General features: G+C 43.5%; 1 long non-coding RNA gene across 1 annotated transcript; it reads left to right on the top strand.

Annotated features, from left to right (window-relative positions):
- The first annotated feature begins 512 nt into the window (after positions 1-512).
- On the top strand, positions 513-10,459 carry LOC146584387 (uncharacterized). The gene is made up of 4 exons (XR_014898218.1): positions 513-565; positions 5,835-5,917; positions 6,039-6,089; positions 9,207-10,459. It is a non-coding gene; the product is annotated as an uncharacterized LOC146584387 (long non-coding RNA).
- The last annotated feature ends 360 nt before the right edge of the window (positions 10,460-10,819 follow it).

The following is a 10,819-nucleotide window of genomic DNA, read 5'->3' as shown; positions in this document are numbered from 1 at the left end:
GGCGAGGGGCGCCGAGCCTCCCGCCCGCCGGGCGCTCGCTGCGCGTGCCCGTGCGCCCATGCGTGTGCGTGCACACGTGTGCACACGCGTGTGTCTGTACGTGTGTGCTCGCGCGTGGGCGGCGGCGGCGCGGGCAGCCGGCCGGCTCTGTCACGCTGCGGAGGAGCGGCGGCGGGGGCGGGCCGCCGGCTGGGCGGGGAGGGGCGCGCGGCCCGAGCCGGCCGTGGGCTGATTGTGACGTAACAATGGTGCTGGGGGCAAATGAGAAGCGGGCTGGGCAGGGGGGCGCTATGACGTCATGGCCGCCAGGGCCAATCGGGCGCCCGTGGAAGGTTCGGGAGCGGGGCCGCGGTGGGCGCGGGCGCGGGGCGGTGCTGGGGCGTCAGGGCCGCTGCCGGGGCCGGTGGCGGCGCGGGGTCGGAGCGCGCCGCCCCGCCCCGCCCCGCCCCGGCGGGACCGTTATACGCGCGCGCGTCCCGCTGCCCCGGCTGCGCTCGCGCTCGCGGCGTGCCCAGCACCCGGGAAGTGCCTTTCACCGCCGCTGGGGCGGGAGCGCCGCTCCTTCGTAAGTTTGCCCAGTGCTTGATGTTACAAAAGCTTTTCTTTTTCCTTCCTTTTTTTCCCTTTGCCTTACTGCCAAAGTTTCAGCAGTTTGCGCCAGCGGGCTTTATGCAGAGCAACTGCACGCTCTAGGCTGGAGTTCGTGTTAGCGTGCGTTTTCCTACTCAGAGGGAATCGTGCCCTGTGTTGTCCAGACCCCAGGAAGGCTAGAGGGGGACGTGATGCCGTGTGGGGCTGGGGGTGGTAGGGACCAGTCCAGAGGGGGATGTGATGCCGTGTGGGGCTGGGGTGGTGGGGACCAGCCGTGAGGGGGATGTGATGCTGTATGGGGCTGGGGGTGATGGAGACCAGCCCTTAGGGGGATGTGATGTCCTGTGGGGCTGGTGGTGGTGGRGGGGATCAGCTCTGAGAGGGAAGTGTTACCATGTGGGGTGGGGGTGGTAGGGACCAGCCCTGAGGGGGATGTGATGCCCTGTGGGGCTGGGGGTGGTGGTGGGGGACTAGCCCTGAGGGGGATTTGATGCCCTGTGGGGCTGGGGGTGGTGGTGGGGGACCAGCTCTGAGAGGGATGTGGTACCATGTGGGGCTGGGAGTGGTAGGGACCAGCCCTGAGGGGGGCATGACACCATGTGGGGCTGGGGGTGGCAGGGGCTGGCGCCAGTGAAATGCAGGTGCGCGTGGAGCCCACCAGTGAAGCACCCTGCTCGGCCTATGTTCAATTCATCGGATAAGCTTCCTGTACCCAATTACATCATCACTTTCAGAAAGAGGGAAAAATGGGATGTAACCATCCCAGGTGCTTGCCTGTGCWGAGCACTGTTTGCAGAGGTGTGTGTGACACCAGAGAGCYGGAGCCATGCTGTCCTGTCCAGAGCTGCCTGCCCCGGGGACGCGAGGCTGCACTGGGCGTTCGGGGCTGGCTTTGCTGGGCAAAACCGGCTGCTTYCTTCAAAGATAACCAGCGTAGTACTGCAGCTTTTGGTTTGCAGAAATGGTGAGGATTTCATGTCTTGACTGTGTGTGGCCCAGCTGCCATGAAATGCTATGTGTCCTTTAACACAAAGCAGCTCCTACACATCTCCAACTGGGTGCCTGGAATTGGTGGATGTGGGTGACCTTATTCTGTCTCAGTTCCGTGTTTATGAAATGGAGCAATTACGCTCACTTCACTGGGGATTTTTGATAACATGTTTGTGAAGTGTTAAGTGTGCTGTGGTGATGAGTGCTGTAGGAGAGCCCGTGAGGAAAGTAATCAGTCTGCCTGCAGAGGAGGCTTTGAGCAGCATCCAACGAATAAAGGCACATTGAATAATGAAGATTACACAAAATATTGAATAGCTGTTCATTAAGTGAGTATTTTCTATCCGACGCGATTGAAGCAGGRGGCCCCAGTGGAAAAAAAATAAGTGATCATGTAATTAAAGACTATCATAATGAGATAGGCTTAAATTAATGGTCACAGGTAAATTTGGTTATTCTGTTTCCTATGTTTTGAGTAATGGTCTTTGCAATATAATAAYGTTTTTGAATGTAAGCTCTGTGTATAGTAAATGAACTGTATTTTAGCTTGATCATATAATAAAACCTCCTTTTTGTTGTGTGATCTAGATGTATATACTTAGCTGATTCCCATAGTGTCAAATGTCAGGGAAAGGAATCTTAAAGTATCCTCTTTGGCTTCTCTCCAACAGGCAGGACATTTAGCAGAGAAATAAAAATCCCCTATACCTGCTCCAGATACTTCATCACCTCTGTTAGATTTTAACTGCAAAGTAAGGGGCCGCAAGGGAGCCTGAGAGTTAATATAGCCAAAATAAGTAATTTGTTTCTGTCTCTCTTCACATACTCTGTCATGATGGAAGATGACTTTTAAGTTTGGATGTATCAACCCTTTGCTAATTGAATGAAACTGTTATATAAAGAGCAGCTTTGTTTTACAGAGGAGAGGAGCAGAGCAGCAGTTTGCATGATTTTATTGAAGATCAAATATCTGTGCTCAGGGGAAAGCAATGAACTGTGGAGTTCGCAATTTCTTAGAAAGTTGGAGGAAAAACTTTATTGGAATTTCCTCTGTWGCCTTATAAGACTATACAATTAAAACTGTCAAGATTAACCATGTTAACCCAATGTCCAGTTGCCTTTACATTGTAATACACTGGTCCTATGTTCATGGTCATTTAGCTAAGAATCATGTTGCAACCCAGCCTAACCTGATGTAAGTTCAGTGTGCAAACACTTCCTAAAGGTGAAGCCGTRTTGGAAATGCACAACATTATAACAGTTTTGTTTGCCTAGTGTGATCAGAAATAATCTTTTTTAAACTTTTACAGGAACGTGAAAAAAAATACTTATCCAAAGTAAACATCTAGGCTTCGACATGTTGCTTTGTTTAATCTTGTTTGTCCAGATACAAATTTTTTCTGCAACCGTKTGTTTAGCAAATAGAATCTCTCAGCTTTTCCATACTGTATCATTCCAAACACAAACTGTAGTCTCCAAAGTGACCATGGACAAATTCTGAATGAAATAAAAAGTGTTTTTATGGATTGCAGGGTAGATGACAAATGCCRGTTTTCCGATCCATTTGGATTTTTGAAAGTATCCAAAATGAGTCTTTTTTTAAAAAGTAATTACTGATTTTAACAATTTGTTGACTAAGTTACACATTTGAGGTATATTAGTAATTTTAATTAATGCTATAGTCAGAAAATACTCCTCAGAACAAAAACTTTCTCAATGTCACCTGTCAAGTTGGTATAATTTGTATTTTTGGAAGRTTCTTAGTTTATGTGCTGATTGGTTTTGTGTGAGTTGAACTGGAATATTACTGTAGTGATACGCAGTTGAAGTAATAAGAAATTTGGAAGTAGTGTTTTATTGTAAGGGTTAGATTGCAGGAGTACAGAGAGGGGGATTAGTATGTGCAGGAACGTGTGCCTTTCACTTTATTTTGTGCGTATGTTACCTCATCTCAAATTCTTGTGCTAAGAGCCTTATCATAATAACACGTTAGTAGGAAGGTACCATTTTTCATTTTAAAGACAAAGATTCCCATTTACCTTTCTCTTTGAAGGAGCAAAACCTTTCAGTGATCTTTGGATGTATAATTTGAGGCTTTGTCACTGTTCTCAGTAAGGCATGAGCATTCACAACTCKCCTTCCCTCTGTGTTTTACACTTCAGAAAAAAATCAAAGCCAGCTCAACTCCCAAGTGAGCACACCCTTCTGCAAATGTAAGCCCTTTGCCCAAGCTCAAATTTCAGCTATTTCAGTTGTTTGGGAGGTATTTCTTCTGCTTTGAGGGAAGATAAAGCAATCTTGCAACTAGTAACATCAATGGAATAAGGATCAAATCTGTTTTATTTCTCACTTGAGCTAAAATGTCATGTGCTTATTGAAATGTGACTAGCATTAGGTCTTTTCACACCTGTAAATCTAAATTTAACTTTAAAATGCGCTTTAAATAAAGTTGCTTCCCAATAAGCTAACAGATTTGTTTCTGTGGTTTATTGATGAGTTATGATTGCATGGAGTGTTATTTTCACAGCCAAAATAACTTTCTAAATCTGGAAGATGCTTAAATAATTAAGACTCAATCTAGTAGTTTAAAAATAGAAAATCAGAGCCCCTGCAAATTTAAATGCAAAAAGAGAAGAAGCAGAAGGTAAGGAATGTAGAAGGCAAGGCCAATAGTGGCTGGGAAGTGAGTATTACCCCATGTGGGAGAAGGATGTCCCGTTGGCTGCTTCCCTAATATCCCAGACGTGACCTGCATCTGCCTGTACAGTGCTCAGTCACAAGGGTAACATRCTATGAGCTGGTGAGGAGCTGGCACCAGCTTCAGTTCACTCTGAGTCAGAGCTTGCTGTCGTCGCTTGGACCTCTTCCATGGATTTCAGTGGGTTTTTAATGAGGCTCTGTATGCTTACAGAGACTGGGTGTTTTCTTTCAGTCAAGTAGCTGTCACTTGAGGAAGGGAGGGACAGTTACCATGGGAAGGAAGGGTGAAGCTGGACACTGGCTTTGCCAGCATGGTGCTAGTATGACAGTCTGTATGAGCCATTTCTTGCCTCACCTGACATCTCTAAAGTACTCATTCTCTTATCAGTCAGAGAATGAGAGCAAGGTCACAGCATGTGAAATCTCATTTCGGAATTACATGGTCAGTAGAACTAAGTAAACAAATAGATTGTTTGTGCATAAATATTTAAAGAGTTAAAAACTTGCTGAATAGTTTTGGCACTGAGTGTTTGGCATTTAATGACAGGTACAGGCAGGCCAATGTCGTTCTGGGCTGTGGGTGTCCTGGGTACTGGTGTTTTAACTCTTGTATTTGAGCATGTGCAAGTTTGTCAGGAGAGGAGATGTTGTTCTTAACCTCCCCTCTGAGTGCTGATGAAATTGCTGCAGGAATGTTTGCTCAGGACAGGCTTCAGAGGCCTCATTATCAGAGCAGCATTGATGAGGCTGGAGTTCAGAAAAGGGTTAATTAAACATCAGTAGAGATTTAGACAGAGAGAATGCTAAGACAACTTAAAAAAAAAGTTATACTTTGTATTTGAGTAACATTTTGCATCCAGAGATCTCAKACTAGTGAATGGATGAATTTTTGCAGCATGTGGGTTGTGGCTATTTTGATCCTACTTTCCAAGAGAGAGAAGAGGCAGAATGCTGAGCACGATGCAAAGCCAACTTAGAAGTRACCTAACCTACATAACAGCAGCAGAGATGACAGGACACCTCTGCTGATATGATTGTCCTTACTAAATCAACTTGCCCCTTAAGCATATAGTATGTGATAAGGAAGGGGAACAGGCTGAATAGCWGTTAGTGTTTGAGAATACAGATAGCAAGGGAACAAATGGAACAACTAAAAGTAGAGTTAAGAGCCCATGGACGCTCTAGCATTGAATAGATTAAAGAAGGTGAAGGTTCATGTTATTTGAAATTAGCCTGAGTCGATGGAAATATGTGTTCCAGGGGAAAAAAAAGACTGAAATGTCTTGTGGGAAATGTCGTGGGAAATGAGCTACTACATCTTTTCTGTCTTCTTTATTTTAAATCAACTGGGAATCTCAGATTTGTCTATTTAGTACCAGTTCATCGTGAATACTCTTAAAATAGGTCTTTGTTTCGATTAGAAACAAATTAATCTAATTTATCTAGAATTAATTGAATAAATTGATTGGAATAAATTACCATTGCTTGCCACTCACATCATCATAACACAACTTCTGTTCTGTGTTGGTTTGTCTTGGCTTCTCTCCCACCAGACTGTGGCAGTTCCCCATGGTCTTTATCAGCAAGATAAATGGGATRTGATTACTGTTCTCTTTAAATGAAACACTGGACTAAGGTATGATGCTTGAAAATTTAGTATCTTTCTCTTCTGAATATGGCATTTTCTTCTCTTGTATGAACCATCAATGCTTCATGCTGTTTGAACAGCTTCGTTTGCCCCCCTTTTTTTTGCTCAGTCCKTGTGGAAGAAGCTTCTGACCAAGGTTTTCTTGACAATTTCTTACTTGGTGGGTATCATAAACAAGTTGCTGAGTGAAGTGGCTGTTTTCAGATTACAACACAAAACTGATGTGAACAGACTAATTCTRTTTTGAGGCATGGTCACGTTACAAACTAAGTTGTTAACTTTTGAGAATGCTTTTGCTATCTGCTATTGAGATACAAAATTCTCACCAGCTAGATGAAGGCAGATTTTTGTTCCTGACTACATTTCCACTCAAATTTCATGTATTTCACATTAACAACACTGTTATTTCCTGCATTTCCTTTTCCTCCTCTTGCCTTTCCCTGCAGCATGCACTGCTATAGGCAAATGATTGCTTTCTAAGGCTTGGAATCTGCATCAACACACTAAACTCATGTGTATTTWAAAAACCAGGTTTATCCCAGAGGCAGACCAGATGGTGTCTTATGATAGCAAAATATTTTATTTCTAGACAAATAGAATTCAGGTCAAATAATTAGAAAGTTATTGCTGCCATTGCTGCTAGTATAGTTGCTTTTCTCTCTCTYCATCTCAGAGAGAAGATTTCATTAAAATCCACCACTCAGTGCTGCTTATCCTAATTACCTGGGATATGTGCATTTTTATTTGGTGTTGTCAGTTGTTGCTGAGCTTTGATTGCCCTGAGCTGAGAAAATAACAAGCTCTGTAAATTGTACACTAGCCAGTTTGCTCCTATGGCACTGCTGGAGCGCTGTCYTTGGCAGCTGCTGGGGCTGTTAAGAGAGGCACAGGGGTGAATTAAAAGGCATTTCTGATGGACGAGTAACAAAGGAGCAGGTATTTTCAAAACAGGCTTGAAGATAACAGACAAACAGAAAGTAGTCACTCAACCAAAAGGTACACCTGCTAAGCTAACCAATGGTACACCTTTGTGAGAGGAATGGGTAGTTTCCATGTATCTCTGTGCAACTAGTGCCCCCATACAAGACATGGATTTACTGGAGCAAGTCCAGCAAAGGGTCAGAGAAGTGATGAAGGGATTTGAGCATCTGTCATGCAAGGAGAGGCTGAGAGAGCTGGGGCTGTTCAGCCTAGAGGAGAGAAGGCAATCTGATCAATGCGTATAAATATCTGGTGGAGGGAGGGTGTCAAGAGGACAGGGCCAGGCTCTTCTCTGTAGTGCACAGTGACACAGTGAGAGGCCGTGGATACAGACTGAAATACAGGAAATTACACCTGAACACAAAAAGACACTTCTTCACTGTGAGGGTGACTGAGCACTGGAGCAGATTGCCTAGAGATGCTGTGGAGTCTCCATCCTTGGAGAAATTCAAAATCTAACTGGACATGGTGCTGGGCAGCCTGCTCTAGGTGACCCTATTTGAGCAGGAGGTTGGACCAGATGGTTTCCAGCGGTCCCTTCCAAAACCCAAGCTATTCTGTGATTCCATGTTTGGGTTCTCTTTTTCATCAGTATCTAAATGMGAAGTAGCAATCAGAAATGTCCAACATACAAGCCTATGCTCAAATTGTACCTAAAACTAACTCTGGGGCAAATCTGGCTTTCTGTAAGGCACAACGCACCTTAGCCCACAATGAGTTTTTTGTTCGGTTGTTGCACTATGCAAGGAAGGGAGCAGGATTCAAAGGACCTCCCAGCCCAGAGGCAGAGGACCCAGGCTGGATCTCTCCCTGAGACTCCTCTCTCTCACTGTCCATGCTACATCTTCAGAAAGTCCTGGGAGTCTGGCCCTGCTCCGTTCTTCCCTGCCTCCTCCTGCGTTTTCCCTTTGCGACTGGTGCACATCCGCAATTAAGATTTGCAGCTCTTCAAGGGATAATGTGTATTGTCGCTTGAACTAGGAAGCAGCATTTGCTGCAGGAGGGTGATAAGAGCTAATGGTARTCACAAGAGAGTGAATTAGAATTGAGATCTAAGTATGAACTGCGTTATTTTGCATTAGTAATTGGATGCCTGCTCACTGATTGCACTTTTTGTGGTGCCTTTTTGTGCCTTAATGTGTGGATTACGACATCTAATCCTCAAAAGTCCATTCTTCCAAATGACATCTTAAACCTGTCATTGTGTGCTGCAGTCTGTCACCAATTTTCTGCTTTATCCTTTTTTATTACTGTGTCAACTCAAAACTAGTGAGAGTGGGATTCAGATCTGTTTTGTTACGCAATATAATGGATTTGGTAGGAGTACCAGCTATATTTCCGTTATTCCGAGTATTAGATGTTCTGGTGTAGAGGAGCAGTTAATGGCAGCATTCATTTTGGAAAAAAAAAGAATATGTGTATAATTTATTTTTATTAAGTTTCCTTACAGATGGCAGTAGGCTAATGTAGCCCTTTATAAGAAGTAAAGGAATGCAAGAGTGGTAAGAAGTTTGGTACAGATTTTAGTACACTTACTTTATACCTCACCTATTTGACCCCAAGCCTTAAGGAATGCTGTTTTCCCTGATTTGGATTAGACAATATGCTAAAGCTTTCCAAACATTCACTATGTAGTTCCTAGATATTTAATCAAGGTATTTGGTAGTTTGGACATTTATTTTACAGCAACTGTTGGCAGTCAGTTGTAGTTCTCAGAGCRCTGTGCACCCATTTAACCTCAAGTGAAAAACACTAGTGGTTATGCCTCTGGGAAAGGGAGAGATCCCTCTTCATAAGCTGTGTTCTCTGCCCATTTATCTTTAATCACAGCCAGCATAAACTATTTGAGATAATCCTACTGTTGAGAGAAACGTGGTCTCACTGCTTAAAGCAAAGAGTAAATCATGCCATCTTAATCAAAAGAGGGGAAAGTATTTTTGTAAGTATTCTGATTTATCTAAAAACATGTACATAAAGCTGAATGTTTGCCCTTCCTTGTTGGAATTTTTCAAGTATTAAATCCATTCAGGTTGCTTTGTTGTTAAACTTTGTGTACAAACTCTTAACTGAATAATCAATATAGTTTTTAAGTCATTATTGCAGTCATATTTTTGAGGAGGCTATTTKCCTGCAGAGCACTCAGCTACAGCTATAGCTCAGTTCTTTCCTCGGTCTTAAGTGTTTACAGAAGATGTTTTCTGCCTGTGAGAAAACCATTATATCTGAGCATTTGTTCTGGCTTAAAACTACTGCATGCAATTTTTATACTCTGTTTTATTCTGGGATCACTGTGCAGACCGCCCCAAAGCCTCCTTTCCTGGCTGCAATATGATAAAACCTCAGTCCACAAAACTGAGCCCTCCCCTGCATGTCATCTTCTCAGGAGATCGGTTCACTCCAAATCCAATGTGCTGTCTCCTTTGCGTGCTCAGCCTGCTTACTGGGGTGACAGTAACCCTTTCTACCGGCATAAGTTGTTCAGATATCAATTATCACTTCTAAGCATCGTTTCAGCTCTTCATATGAGAAGACAGAACTTRCCTCTACCTTGCAGTCTCTGCATACCTTGTCAGGACCTCCACTCACGAGGTCTGGGAAGAAGGAAAGTGGGAATATATTTTACAGATTACTGCAAAAAGTGCCAAGTTTAAACTTGTACATTCTAAATAACCAGTAGTTTAGGGTTCTTCACTGACTTACTGATTGTCTTGGGCTTCAGGGGACTCTGAAAATGTGCAGCTGAAAACTGAACCACCCAAAGTATTGGCTGATGATGATTTTTCCAGCCCCACTGCTGGCATCAGCAGAACTGTGATAAGACCCTAGGTGGCTTCCTGCGACTGACCAGTAAGTCCCTACAATGGAAGAAGGTGGAGGAGGTGAACAAGAGCCGTGTGCTTATGAAGCTCAGGGACAACTGTAGGGTATGACTGAGCAGAGCTGTGGTGCAGAAAGCTGACTTCATCTCAACACAAAGTGGACCCAAGGGTGGCCTTTGTTTCAGACAAACAGCTGTGCCAGTTGAGTGGATCAGCTGACTGCATCACAGATGAGTGGATCAGCTTGTGGTGCAAATGTTTCTCCCTGAGTTCATCAAAAGAGTGTGAACATCTCCCCGAGTTAGCCAGACCAGCATGGGGGAAGCGTATTCATGGCTCAGTCCAACACCAAGTATAAAAACAGAAAAACTAACAATAATTTCAAAGAGAGCAGTGGGCTTGAGCAGGTTTCAACCCATGTATTCCTTCCTGGTGACTGGGGACACAGTGTCGTGACRGTGAGCATATTATAGATACTGGTGATGGGGATCACATTCATATTGTGATTGAACTGTATATTGCAACTGCTATATTTTGCAAAACATAATTTACATTCATATTATGATTTTAGTATATCTTGTATATATTAATTATGCAAAAGGTAATTTGATTTTCCTTGAGAAGGAAGGGTGGTTTGCTTTTTATTTACCTAAGAATGAGTACTATGTTTTTTGCAAGTGTGAAAAACAATGTCTAAAGGTAGACATCTAAATAAATAACAGTGGATATGTATGTCTTCTTGTCTTCTCCTTTACTCTTTGCCTGTTTTGACCATTTAGGAAAGTTATCTCCTAGAACAAAGGCTGTTTTCACTGGGGGAAATCATCTTGCTGTTGTTCAAAAAAAAACAGGTCTGCTGTACACTTGTAAAAATAAATTATGCTAAAAACAATGCCCTACTCAGTCTCACTAATTTTTTCCTGGATTCATTGCCACTTTTGACTGTCTTTCAACCAAAGAAATACCAATACCAACCAACAGTAACAACTTGCTACATACTACTTCACCATGAAAGCAGTGTTTTAGTATATTTATTTCATACTGCCCAAGTGATGTTTCTCTGAAGACTCTCTAGTCTTTTTGTGAACAT

Source organism: Rhea americana, unplaced genomic scaffold (assembly GCF_003343005.1).
Source record: "Rhea americana isolate MKP2758 unplaced genomic scaffold, rheAme1 scaffold_94, whole genome shotgun sequence".
NCBI classification, from domain to species: domain Eukaryota; kingdom Metazoa; phylum Chordata; class Aves; order Rheiformes; family Rheidae; genus Rhea; species Rhea americana.
This window is presented reverse-complemented; position numbering and strand designations above follow the sequence as displayed.